This window comes from Salmo trutta, chromosome 10 (assembly GCF_901001165.1).
Source record: "Salmo trutta chromosome 10, fSalTru1.1, whole genome shotgun sequence".
Taxonomy (NCBI): Eukaryota; Metazoa; Chordata; class Actinopteri; order Salmoniformes; family Salmonidae; genus Salmo; species Salmo trutta.
Window position 1 is genome coordinate 30,861,137 of NC_042966.1, and position 14,404 is coordinate 30,875,540.

Consider the following 14,404-nt stretch of genomic DNA (forward strand, 5'->3'; position numbering starts at 1 on the left):
TTTCCACTTTAATTTTGAGTGTGACTCCAAATCCAGACCTCCATGGGTTGATAAATTGCATTTCCATTGATTATTTTTGTGTGATTTTGTTGTCAGCACATTCAACTATGTAAAGAAAAAAGTATTTAATAAGATTATTTCATTCATTCAGATCTAGGATGTGTTATTTTAGTTTTCCCTTTATTTTTTTGAGCAGTGTATTTTTTCTATTTTTTTCTGGAGGATAAAACTGAAATTGTAACCAGCTTTGTATGGCTTGTTTAAGAAAAGGTGATACTTTAAACAAAATATTCATTTAGTCGGAAATGAGAAGTTGTAATCTGTATGAAGGCAAAAAAAGCAATTTTTGAACAATGGATGACCTTTTCTTAAAAATGTACTGGATAACCATTATGGATTTAGGTATAACTTATGTATGAATGAAACTTTTAGGTCGAGTTTTAAAGCTTTAATATTTAATCATTTTAGCCCCCCAAACTCACATTCATTATATACATAGGCACGTTTAATTTTATTTGGCTTAGCATTCCAAATAAAATTATATTTTTTGTTCATATGGTTTTAAAAACTATTCATCTGAGTAGGCAATGCCATTAGTAAGTAACTATACTATGAGAGGACCAAAGATTTGAATTTTTCCATAAATAGACAAGTATTTACCTCTCCATAGTTGCAATATCTTATCTATTTTTGCTAACATTCTATTGAAATGAATTGTGGTAAGTTCATTTATATTTTTGAGATGTGAATACCAAGTAGGTCTACTTCACCATCCGCCCATTTTATTGGTAAACTACAAGGTAGTGTATTTTTTAACGATCCAATAATTAATATGGTCCACTTGTCATAATTAGGTTTTAATCCAGAGACGCTAGAAAAGTGATCAAGATATTCAATGAGTTGTGCAGGGATCCAGATTGTGGACTTAAGAAAAAACTAGAGTCATCAGCATACATTGACACTCTTGTTTTCATTCCCTGGATTTCTAACCCCTTGATGTTCTTGTTGGATCTAATTTTAATAGCTAGCATTTCAATGCCCATAATAAATAGATATGGAGACAATGGACAGCCTTGTTTTACTCCTCTTAAAAGCTCAATACTTTCTGAGAAGTAACCATTGTTTACTATTTTACATCTGGGGTTGCTGTACATTACTTTAACCCATTGTATAAGAGATTCACCAAAATTAAAGTATTCCAGGCATTTATATATAAATTCTAATCGTACTTTATCAAACGCATTTTCAAAATCTGCTATGAAGGCCAGACCTGGTATCTTCAATGTTTCATAATGTTCAATTGTTTCAAGTATATGTTGTATATTATCTGTGATATATCGTCCATGTAAAAAACCTGTCTGATCAGGATGAACAATATCTGGTATAACCTTTTTTATTCTATATGCTATGCATTTCGCCAGGATATCACATCACAACATTGAAGGGGTTACACATGGAGTAAAACAAACATACAGTCAATAATACATTAGAAAAATAAGTCTATATACAATGTGAGCAAATGAGGTGAGATAAGGGAGGTAAAGGCAAAAAAGGCCATGGTGGCAAAGTAACTACAATATAGCAATTAAAACACTGGAATGGTAGATTTGTAGTGGAAGAAAGTGCAAAGTAGAAATAATGGGGTGCAAAGGAGCAAAATAAATAAATAAATACAGTAGGGGAAGAGGTAGTTTTTTGGGCTAAATTATAGATGGGCTATGTACAGTTGCAGTGATCTGTGAGCCGCTCTGACAGCTGGTGCTTAAAGCTAGTGAGGAGATAAGTGTTTCCAGTTTCAGAGATTTTTGTAGTTCGTTCCAGTCATTGGCAGCAGAGAACTGGAAGGAGAGACGGCCAAAGGAGGAATTGGCTTTGGGGGTGACCAGAGAGATATACCTGCTGGAGCGCGTGCTACAGGTGGGTGCTGCTATGGTGACCAGTGAGCGGAGATAAGGGGGGACTTTACCTAGCAGGGTCTTGTAGATGACCTGGAGCCAGTGGGTTTGGCGACGAGTATGAAGCAAGGGCCAGCCAACCAGAGTGTACAGGTCGCAGTGGTGGGTAGTATATGGGGCTTTGGTGACAAAACGGATGGCACTGTGATAGACTGCATCCAGTTTATTGAGTAGGGTATTGGAGGCTATTTTGTAAATGACATCGCCGAAGTCGAGGATCGGTAGGATGGTCAGTTTTACGAGGGTATGTTTGGCAGCATGAGTGAAGGATGCTTTGTTGCGAAATAGGAACCCATTTCTAGATTTAACTTTGGATTGGAGATGTTTGATGTGAGTCTGGAAGGAGAGCTTACAGTCTAACCAGACACCTAGGTATTTGTAGTTGTCCACATATTCTAAGTCAGAACCGTCCAGAGTTGTGATGCTGGACGGGCGGGCAGGTGCAGGCAGCAATCAATTGAAGAGCATGCATTTAGTTTTACTTGTATTTAAGAGCAGTTGGAGGCCACGGAAGGAGAGTTGTATGGCATTGAAGCTCGTCTGGAGGGTTGTTAACTTCTTTGGGATAGGGGGCAGTATTTTCACGGCCGGATAAAAAACGTACCCGATTTAATCTGGTTACTACTCCTGCCCATAAACTAGAATATGCATGGATAGAAAACACTCTAAAGTTTCTAAAACTGTTTGAATGGTGTCTGTGAGTATAACAGAACTCATATGGCAGGCCAAAATCTGAGAAGATTCCATACAGGAAGTGCCCTGTCTGACAATTTGTTGTCCTTCTGTTGCATCTATATCGACATTACAGCATCTGTGCTGTAACGTGACACTTTCTAAGGCTTCCATTGGCTCTCTAAAGCCGCCAGAAAGTAGAATGGGGTGTCTGCTGTCTCTGGGCAAATACAACAGCAGAGTTTGTAAGTGGTCAGCCTGGGGATGGTGAGACTGAGATGCGCGTTCACGAGACTTCTCCATTTTTTTTCTTTCAGCCTTTGAATGAATACAACGTTGCCCGGTTGGAATATTATCGCTATTTTATGAGAAAAATAGCATAAAAATGTATTTTAAACAGCGTTTGACATGCTTCTAAGTACGGTAATGGAATATTTTGAAATTCTTTGTCACGAAATGTGCTCGCGCGTTACCCTTCGGATAGTGACCTGAACGCAGGTATTTGGATATAACTATGGATTATTTGGAACCAAAACAACATTTGTTGTTGAAGTAGATGTCCTGGGAGTGCATTCTGACGAAGAACAGCAAAGGTAATCCCATTTTTCTAATAGTAATTTTGAGTTTAGTGAGCCCCAAACTTGGTGGGTGTCAAATTAGCAAGCCTGTGATGGCCGAGCTATGTACTCAGAATATTGCAAAATGTGCTTTAGCCGAAAAGCTATTTTAAAATCGGACATAGCGATTGCATAAAGGAGTTCTGTATCTATAATTCTTAAAATAATTGTTATGTATTTTGTCAACGTTTATCATGAGTAATTTAGTAAATTCACCGGAAGTTTTCGATGGGTATGCTTGTTCTGAACATCACATGCTAATGTAAAAAGCTGGGTTTTGATATAAATATGAACTTGATTGAACAAAACATGCATGTATTGTATAACATAATGTCCTAGGAGTGTCATCTGATGAAGATCATCAAAGGTAATTGCTGCATTTAGCTGTGGTTTGGGTTTATGTGACATATATGGCTGTGTGATTATTTGTGTCTATGTACTCTCCTAACATAATCTAATGTTTGCTTTCGCTTTAAACCCTTTTTGAAATCAGACAATGTGGTTAGATTAACGAGAGTCTTATCTTTAAAATGGTGTAAAATAGTTGATTGTTTGAGAAAATTGAATTGTGGTATTTTAGTTGGTTTTGTATTTCGCGCCGTGCGATGCCATTGGCTGTTGGCTAGGGGTTCCGCAGGCAGAACAGGGTTCAACAGGTTAACACAGTGTCCAAAGAAGGGCCAGAAGTATACAGAATGGTGTCGTCTGCGTAGAGGTGGATCAGAGACTCACCAGCAGCAAGAGCAACATCATTGATGTATACAGAGAAAAGTGTTGGCCCAAGAATTTAACCCTGTGGCACCCCCATAGAGACTACCAAAGGCCCGGACAACAGGCCATCCGATTTGACACATTGAACTCTATCAGAGAAGTAGTTGGTGAACCAGGCGAGGCAATCATTTGAGAAACCAAGGCTATTGAGTCTGCCAATGAGGATGTGGTGATTGACAGAGTCGGAAGCCTTGGCCAGGTCAATGAATACGGCAGCACAGTATTGTTTCTTATCGATGGCGGTTACGATATCGTTTAGGACCTTGAGCGTGGCTGAGGTGCACCCATGACCAGCTCTGAAACCAGTTAGCATAGCGGAGAAGGTGCGGTGGGATTCGAAATGACCGGTAATCTGTTTGTTGACTTGGCTTTCGAAGACTTTAGAAAGGCAGGGTAGGATAGATATAGGTCTGTAGCAGTTTGGGTCAAGAGTGTCCCCTCCTTTGAAGAGGGGGATGACAGCAGCTGCTTTCCAATCTTTTGGAATCTCAGATGACACGAAAGAGAGGTTGAACAGGTTAGTAATAGGGGTTGCAACAATTTCGGGCAGATACTTTTAGAAAGAAAGTGTCCAGATTGTCTAGCCCGGCTGATTTGTAGGGGTCCAGATTTTGCAGCTCTTTCAGAACATCAGCTGACTGGATTTGGGAGAAGGAGAAATGGGGAAGGCTTGGGCGAGTAGCTGTGGGGGGGTGCAGTGCTGTTGACCGCGGTAGGGGTAGCCAGGTGGAAAGCATGGCCAGCCGCAGAAAAATTCTTATTGAAATTCTCAATTATAGTGGATTTATCAGAGGTGGCAGAGTTTCCTATCCTCAGTGCAGTGGGCAGCTGGGAGGAGGTGTTCTTATTCTCCATGGACTTTACAGTGTCCCAGAACGTTTTTGAGTTTGTGTTGCAGGAAGCAAATTTCTGCTTGAAAAAGCTTGCCTTGGCTTTTCTAACTGCCTGTGTATATTGGTTTCTAACTTCCCTGAAAAGTTGCATATCACGGGGGCTGTTCGATGCTAATGCAGAACGCCACAGGAAATGGAGGAGACTGAAAAGAAAACATATGCTTAAAATGTTTTGCTTCTTCTTTCAAAATATAATTTGCTGAATCATGGATAACTCCATAATTTGTAAAGAGTTTCTGTAAATTCTGTTGAAGATTCAAGGAAAATGTTGTGCATTTGTCCCCATTTTCCATCCAATTCACTATTTTTGTAATACATTACACTTGATCATTCTTGAACAAGTACCTCCGTTTCTTTTTGTTTTTCCTCTAACCTATGTTGTGCCTCTATAGTACAGTTTCCATTACCATCTACCTGCGCTGTTACTTCCTCTATTTCCTTTATTAGTCTAATCTCTTTTGACCTAAACTGCTTTTGTTTTAATGATGCGTATTGCATTGAATGGCCTCTAAAAGTATATTTGAAAGTTTCCCATACAATAAGGGGATTCAATTATGATTTCTTTTGCTTTAGTTAAGAACAAATTGTCATCCAATAGGCTTTGATTAAATGTCCAATAACCCTGTCCATGTGGAAATTCTGAAACAGTTATATGGAGGCCAATTAGATGGTAGTCCGATCAAATTTGGTCTCCTATTGATACTTTTTAAAACTTTTGATGCCAGCAAGAACGAGACTGCGAAGTAATCAAGACGGCTATCTTGATTAAGCATCCTCCAAGTATATCTCACTAGGTCAGGGTTTTTCAACCTCCACATATCCACTAGTTCTAACTTATCCATGATATTTGTAATCTCCTTAAGAGCATGAGGATGGTAGTTTGTAGAATTATTTCCTTTACGATCAATTGAGGTACTTAAAACCGTATTGTAATCTCCCACCATAATAATAGATTATTTCGTTGCTTGTGAGCTCAATAGATTATTATATATATTTTCGAAAAAGTGTGGATCATCATTATTTTTCCCATATAGATGAATTAGCCAGATCTGTTTTTGGTCCAATAGCATATTTAAAATAATCCATCTTCCTTGCAGATCTGTTTGCACAGTTTGCACAATCGGATCAAAATTTGTATTAATTAGTATAATCTCCCCTTTTGAGTTTCTTTGACCATGACAAAATATATTTCTCCCTCCCAGTCCCTTTTCCACCCAACCTCATCTATATTTGTAGAATGAGTTTCCTGTAAACAATAGATATTATATTCTTTCTCTTTTAGCCATGTAAAAATGTATCTTCTTTTTTTATGATCTGCTAAGCCATAACAATTATAACTTGCTATACTTATTTCCCCACTTACCATAACGATACCCAAGTTTCAATTATACTTACTACAATCAATGTTTGTAAACTTCCCATTAAAAAGAACTATGATGATTAAGTGTCCATATAGCTTTACCATAATCATTTGCACTGTTAAGCATACTGTAGCTGCAACTTTGTAAACCTCCAATTGTCCTAATATTCCACCCACTAAAACACCAGTCTCAACATCAACAGTGAAGAGGTGACTCCGGGATGCTGGCCTTCTAGGCAGAGTTCCTCTGTCCAGTGTCAGTGTTCTTTTGCCCATCTTAATATTTCATTTTTATTGACCAGTCTGAGAGATGGCTTTTTCTTTGAAACTCTGCCTAGAAGGCCAGCATCCTGGAGTCGCCTCTTCACTGTTGACGTTGAGACTGGTGTTTTGAGGGTACTATTTAATGAAGCTGCCAGTTGAGGACTTGTGAGGTGTCTGTTTCTCAAACGAAACACTCTAATGTACTTGTCCTCTTGCTTAGTTGTTTCTGGATATTTTGAGCCTGTGATTGAAACCACAAATGCTGATGCTCCAGATAATCAACTAGACTGAAGAAGGCCAGTTTTATTGCTTCTTTAATCCGAACAACAGTTTTCAGCTGTGCTAACATAATTGTAAAAGGGTTTACTAATGATCAATTAGCCTTTTAAAAAGATTAGCTTGGATTAGTTAACACAACGTGTCATTGGAACACAGGAGTGATGGTTGGTGATAATGGGCCTCTGTACGCCTATGTAGATATTCCATTAAAAATCTGCCGTTTCCAGCTACAATAGTCATTTACAACATTAACAATGTCTACACTGTATTTCTGATGAATTTGATGTTATTTAATGGAAACATTTTTGCTTTTCTTTCAAAAGCAAGGACATTTCTAAGTGACCCCAAACCTTTGAACGGTAGTGTATTTATATATTTTTTTGTACTATCAGGTCACCAGCAGTAACTCCAGTAAACAGTTCAGGACCATGGACAGGGAACCAGCAGTAACTCCAGTAAACAATACAGGACCATGGACAGGGAACCAGCAGTAACTCCAGTAAACAGTACAGGACCATGGACAGGGAACCAGCTGTAACTCCAGTAAACAGTACAGGACCATGGACAGGGAACCAGCTGTAACTCCAGTAAACAGTACTGGACCATGGACAGGGAACCAGCAGGAACTCCAGTAAACAGTACAGGACCATGGACAGGGAACCAGCAGTAACTCCAGTAAACAGTACAGGACCATGGACAGGGAACCAGCAGTAACTCCAGTAAACAGTACAGGACCATGGACAGGGAACCAGCAGGAACTCCAGTAAACAGTACATGACCATGGATGGTGAACCAGCTGTAACTTCAGTGATCATTTCAGGAACATGGAAGTGCACCAGCAGTAACTCAGAACAGCCCACCTGGGCCAAGTTTTTCAAAAGTTATCTATCCAGATTTCGCCTATCGGATAGGATTAAATGAATGGAAATAGAATGTATACAATGGAAGTCCCCATTCAAGTCAAGTATTTGTCTGTTCTATGAATTATATTTCTATGCATATAATCCTATCCGATAGGCAAAATAACTAGAAAAACTGTGCCCAGAGCCCTGTACTATGAATCAGGTTTTAGAATTTGAATCCCTCCCTATCCCAAAGAATGCGTCATCATACATTTCATTCTCAGGACCATATTTGATGAAGACTAATTCAATATTTTATTAATTACATGTTACTTTGTGTTGAAAATAGTATTATCCAAACACACATTATCCAAACACATGGTAAATGGCCAATATACCACAGCTAAGGGCTGCATCCAGGCACTCCACGTTGTGTCGTGCTTAAGAACAGCCCTTAGCCGTGGTATATTGGCCATATATCGCACCCCCTTGGGCCTATCGCAGAGCCTAATATATACCATTCAAGAATAAACTCAACACCAGGTGGACAGTCAAATGAATGCAATAAGGGGGGACAGAAGGGCGAGAGATCATGGCAAGAGCTGTGTGCAGGTCTTCTTGTCTTTTATCATCAAATTATTTCCACGCAACTGAAACAAATGTCCACACTGTCTGTGCGAGGCCGAGGTTAATCCGCATGGTCACAAGTTGTAGGACCACCTTAAAGATATAGCTTGTAAAGCACAGAAGCCTATGAAGATAATGTTGTTATAGTAGTAGGACCACCTTAAAGATATAACATGTAAAGTACAGAAGCCTACGAAGGCCATTATGTTACAGCTGCTTATATCAGAGATGCAAGCAGTAGGAGACCAGCTGGCGTCAAGGTTACTCGTTAGCTAGACCCAGATACACACTGGATGAAGCCTGGGACAAGAGAGTCAGCTGGCCTTTATGGCAGACGTAGGTTCAATATAGGAATGTTGATGGGAGAGAGAACTTGGTAAAATTATCAACAGCTTAAACAGCTCAATATGAGCGTATAAAATGTTCTTAAACAAGAATCAATGCACTTGAATGCAATACAGTAGTTTAACTACAATGGCTTTGTGTTGAATGACTTTGGGCCAGAGAACCCTAACATGTTTATATTGTGTAAATCTCCCATTGAAATCTCACCCTGAAAGTGTAAATTATCATCTCAGGCAAAAGATGCTTATCTCCGACCTGGTGTCTGTATCTGTGTGTGTGTGCCTATCTGTTTGTGTGTGTCTATCTGTGTGTGTGTGTCTATCTGTGTGTGTGTGTGTGTGTGTGTGTGAGTGTGTGTGTGTGTATTTGTGGAGACAACACACCCTGCATACATGTTATGCCTGGCTGGGGAAGATCCATTGACATTGCATTGTGTTTGTGTAGCTGAAAGAGAAGCAGCGTAGCATCTTATCAACTCTCCCATATTGCTGCTTTCTATAAACTGTGACAGGATGAGCGATGCACAAATCAGATGGGACTGAGATCCCTCATCGGCTGCTGCCCAGGCTCATCCCTCATACAGCTTGCTAACACACACAAATGCATACACACACGCACACACACACACACACACACACACGCGCACACGCACGCGCACACGCGCAGACACAGGCAAGGAAACCTTCTTCCCCGATTGCTCAGTTTGGCCGGGTGGACAGCTCTAGGAAGAGTCTTGGTGGTTCCAAACTTCTTCAATTTAATAATGATGGAGGCTACTGTGTTCTTGGGGACCTTCAATGTTGCAGACTTGTTTTGGTTCCCTTCCCCAGATCTGTGCCTCGATACAATCCTGTCTCGGAGCTCTTCGGACAATTCCTTTGACCTCATGGCTTGGTTTTTGCTCTGACCTGCACTGTCAACTGTGGGACCTTATATAGACAGTGTGTACCTTTCCAAATCACTGGAAATAGGATGCACCAGAGCTAAATTTCGAGTCTCATAGCAAAGGGTCTGAATACTTATGTAAATAAGGTATTTCTGTTTTTAATTTGTATAAATTGTCAAAAAATTATAGAAACCTGTTTTCGCTTTGTCATTATGGGGTATTGTGTGTAGATTGCTGAGGAAATAGTTTTATTTAATCAATTTTAGAATGAGGCTGTAACGTAACAAAATGTGGACAAAGTCAAGGGGTCTGAATACTTTCTGAATGTACTGTATGCATGAGTGCCCTAGCCCATAGTAAAGGTGTTAGAGATTTCCTTCAGTGGAGAGGGGGTCCATTTCACACCTCTCCAATAGAATCACTCACAACATTCAGAGGGTCTTTGGAAGTGTGGTTTGCACTGTGTGTGTGTTTGTGTGTCTGTGTGTGTTTGTGTGTGTGTGTCGTAGTAAGCTGGGGTCAAGAGGTTGAGGTTGATTTAAATGATGGGATGTTTGGTGTGATGAAGCTTCGAGACAGGCAGACAGACATCATGGTGTATATTTGCATAAAATGGCCTTTGTTCAATGACTGATCTTTGTGTTATAGTTGATGTCAACTCCTTTCATCTCTGTCTCTCTGCAGTGGACAGATGGTGTTGGAGGTGCTGGAGGATCCTGCCTGCAGTGTCTGTCTGTACCCAACGCATCTGACCCTGGGTGAGGAGGGAGTGAGGGAGGGGTAGAGGAGGGAAGGGAAGGGAAGGGAAGGGAAGAGAAGGGGAGGAGAGGGAAACAGATGGGAGGAGATGAGAGGGTAAGGAAGAGAAGGGGAGGGGGGAGGGGGGAGAGGAGAGGAGATGAAAGGGGAGGGGATGGGAGGAGAGGGGAGGAGAGGGGAGGGGAGAAGAGGAAAGGGGAGGAGAGGAGAGGAAAGGAGCGGGGAGGAGAGGGAAGGGGTGGAGGGGGGAGGAGCGGAGGAGAATGGAGGGAAGGGGAGGAGAGGGGAGGGGTAGAGAGAGGAGGGGAGGAAAGGAGAAGAGAGAAGAGGGGAAGGGGCAGATGTCAGAGGAGTAAAAACACCTCTCATCCTACTATAGAAGGGGAGGGAGGGAGGCGAGGGATGGGGAGGGACAGTGCCAAACCCAGCTCAGCAAAATGCATCTACACTGTTTGGTCAGCTTGTCAAACAGAGGCTTCACCAACAGACCTTTTGAAATGGTTTGATTTTGTAGGCTCCATCTCCATACATAGGGAATAGGGTGCCATTTGAGATGGAACCTTAGTATCAATTTCTCCTCCACCCAGCCACTCAGCCAGCTGGGATAGTTTTTCAATTGCTCTCCCCATTGTGAACTTGTGTCTCGTCTAGATTAGAACTGATTGGATTTAGGGAATCTGCATCATTACAGTTATTAGATTAAAAAAGAGAGAAGAGGAGTTTGCAAACTCTGAGATTTAATTCAGGGAAATTAATGAAATTGGGTAGTAGTGTGTGTGTGGCGTGGGTAGTAGTGTGTGTGTGTGGCGTGGGTAGTAGTGTGTGTGTGTGGCGTGGGTAGTAGTGTGTGTATGGCGTGGGTAGTATAGAAGGGTAGTCAGTGTACATTCTGAACCTTGTTTGGGGGGGGGGGGGGGACCACGGGGGACCAGTACGGAGAAAACATTTATGAAATGTATGCATTCACTACTGAAAGTCGCTCTGGATAAGAGCGTCTACTAAATGACTAAAATGTAAATGTAGTAGTGTGTGTGTGGGGTAGTAGTGTGTGTGTGGGGGGTAGTAGTGTGTGTGGGTAGTAGTGTGTGTGGGGGGGGTAGTAGTGTGTGTGTGTGTGTGTGTGTGTGTGGGGTAGTAGTGTGTGTGGGGGGGCTAGTAGTGTGTGTGGGGTAGTAGTGTGTGTGGAGAGGTCGTGTGTGTGGGGGGTAGTAGTTTGTGTGTGTGGGGGGTAATGTATAGGGGGTAGCGTGTGTAGTAGTGTGTGTGGGGGGGGCTTGTAGTGTGTGTGGAGGGCTAGAAGTGTGTGGGGGGTAGTAGTGTGTGTGGGGGGCTAGTAGTGTGTGGGGGGGTAGTAGTGTGTGGGGGTGTAGTGTGTGGGGGGTTATGTGTAGGGGGTAGTGTGTAGGTGGGTAGTAGTGTGTGTGTGGGGGGGCATAGTGTGTGTGTGGGGGGGTAGTAGTGTTTGTGTGGGGTGGTAGTAGTGTTTGTTTGGGGGGGTAATATTGTGTGTGTGGAGGGGTAGTAGTGTGTTTGGGGGGGTAGTAGTGTGTGCGGGAGGGTAGTAGTGTGTGTGGGGGGTAGTGTTTGGGGGGTAGTAGTGTGTGGGGGTTAGTATTGTGTGTGGGGGGGAATAGTGTGTGTCTGGGAGGTAGTAGTGTGTGTGTGGGGGGGGGGGTAGTAGTGTGTTTGTGGGGGGGTGGTAGTGTTGTGTGTGTGGGGGGGGTAGTAGTGTATGTTGGGATAGTAGTGTCTGTGGGGGGGGTTGTAGTGTGTGGGGGGGTAGTAGTGTGCAGGGGTTAGTGTGTGGGGGGTAAGTAGTGTCTGTGTGGGGTAGTAGTGTGTGTGGGGGGGGTCGTAGTATTGTGTGTGGGGGGGTAGTAAAGTGTATGTGTGGGGGGGTAGTAGAGTGTGTGTTGGGGTTAGTAGTGTGTGTGTGGGGGGGTAGTGGAGTGTGTGTGGTGGGTAGTAGAGTGTGTGTGTGTGGAGGGTTGTAGTGTGTGGGGGGGGTTGTAGTGTGTGTGGGGGGGAAGAGTGTGTGTGTTGGGGTAGTGTGTGTGGGGGGGTTAGTAGTGTGTGTGGGTGGGGGTAGTGTGTGGGGGGGTAGTAGTTTGTGTGTGGGGGAGTAGTGTGTAGGGGGGTAGTGTGTAGGGGGTAGTAGTGTGCGTGTGGGGGGGTAGTAGTTTGGGTGTGGGGGGTAGTGTGTAGGGGGGTAGTGTGTAGGTGGTAGTAGTGTGTGGGGGGGGGCAGTAGTATGTGTGTGGGGTGGTAGTAGTGTTTGTGTGGGGAGGTAATAGTGTTTGTGGGTGGGGGGGGTAGTAGTGTGTGTGGGGGGTAGTAGTGTGTTTTGGGGGTTAGTGTGTATGTGGCGGGGTAGTAAAGTGTTTGTGTGGGGAGGTAGTAGAGTGTGTGTGGGGGGGGGTAGTAAAGTGTTTGTGTGGCGGGGTAGTAGTGTGTGTGTGTGGGGAGGTAGTAAAGTGTTTGTGTGGGGAAGTAGTAGAGTGTGTGTGGGGGGGTAGTAGAGTGTGTGTGGGGGGGTAATAGAGTGTGTGTGTGGGGGGTAGTAAAGTGTTTGTGTGGGGAAGTAGTAGAGTGTGTGTGGGGGGGTAGTAGAGTGTGTGTGGGGGGGTAATAGAGTGTGTGTGTGTGGGGGGTAGTAGAGTGTGTGTGGGGGGGTAACAGAGTGTGTGTGTGGGGGGTAGTAGAGTGTGTGTGGGGGAGTAATAGAGTGTGTGTGTGGGGGTAGTAGAGTGTGTGTGGGGGGGTAACAGAGTGTGTGTGTGGGGGGTAGTAGAGTGTGTGTGGGGGGGTAATAGAGTGTGTGTGTGGGGGGTAGTAGAGTGTGTGTGGAGGGGTAGTAGAGTGTGTGTGGGGGGTAGTAGAGTGTGTGTGGGGGGGTAATAGAGTGTGTGTGTGGGGGGTAGTTGAGTGTGTGAGGAGGGAATAGAGTTTGTTTGTGAGGGGTGGTAATGTGTGTGTGGTGTGGTAGTAGAGAGTGTGTGTGTGTGAGGGGGGATAGTGTGTAGGGGTTAGTGTGTGGGGGGGTGAATTGTGTGGGGGGTAGTAGTGTGTGTAGGGGGATGGTAGTGTGTGTGTGTGGGGGGGTAGTAGTGTGTGTGGGGGGTAGTGTGTGTGGGGTTTAGTAGTGTGTGTGTGTGGGGGGGTAGTTGTGTGTGTGTGGAGGGGTAGTAGAGTGTGTGTGGTGGTTGTAGTGTGTGTGTGGGGGTAGTAGTGTGTTTGGGGGGTAGTATTGTGTGTGGGGGTAGTAAAGTGTTTGTCTGGGGAGGTAGTAAAGTGTGTGTGTGGGGGGGTAGTAGTAGAGTGTGTGTGGGGGGGTAGTTGAGTGTGTGAGGGGGGTAATAGAGTTTGTTTGTGAGGGGTGGTAGTGTGTGTGTGTGTGGGGTGGTAGTAGTGTGTGTGTGGGGGTAGTAGTGTGTGTGTGGGGGTAGTAGTGTGTGTGGGTGGGTGGATGTGGGGGATGGGTATTAGTGTTTGTGTGGGTGGGGTAGTAGGATGTGTGTGGGGGTCTAGTGTGTAGGGGTGGTATGTGGGGGGGAAGTAGAGCGTGTGTGGGGGGGTTGTAGGGTGTGTGTGGGGGGGTGGTAGTGTGTGTTTGGGTGGGATAGTAGAGTGTGTGTGGGTGGGTAGCGTGTGTGGGGGGGTAGTAGTTTGTGTGTGGGGGGGGTAGTAGTGTTTGTGTGGGGCGGTAATAGTGTTTGCGTGGGGAGGTAGTAGTGTTTGTGGGTGGGGGGGTAGTAGTGTGTTTGGGTAGTGTGTTGGCGGGCAGTAGTGTGTGGGGTGGTAGTGTGTAGGGGGTAGTGTGTAGGGGGTAGTAGTGTGTAGGGGGTAGTAGTGTGTGGGGGGCAGTAGTATGTGTGTGGGGGGGGTAGTAGTGTTTGTGTGGGGCGGTAATAGTGTTTGCGTGGGGAGGTAGTAGTGTTTGTGGGTGGGGGGGTAGTAGTGTGTTTGGGCGGGTAGTATTGTGTGTGGGGGGTAATAGTGTATTTTGGGGGGGTTATTGTGTATGTGGGGGGGTAGTAAAGTGTTTGTGTTTGGAGGTAGTAAAGTGTGTGGGGGGTAGTTGAGTGTGTGAGGGGGGTAATAGAGTTTGTTTGTGAGTGGTGGTAGTGTGTGTGG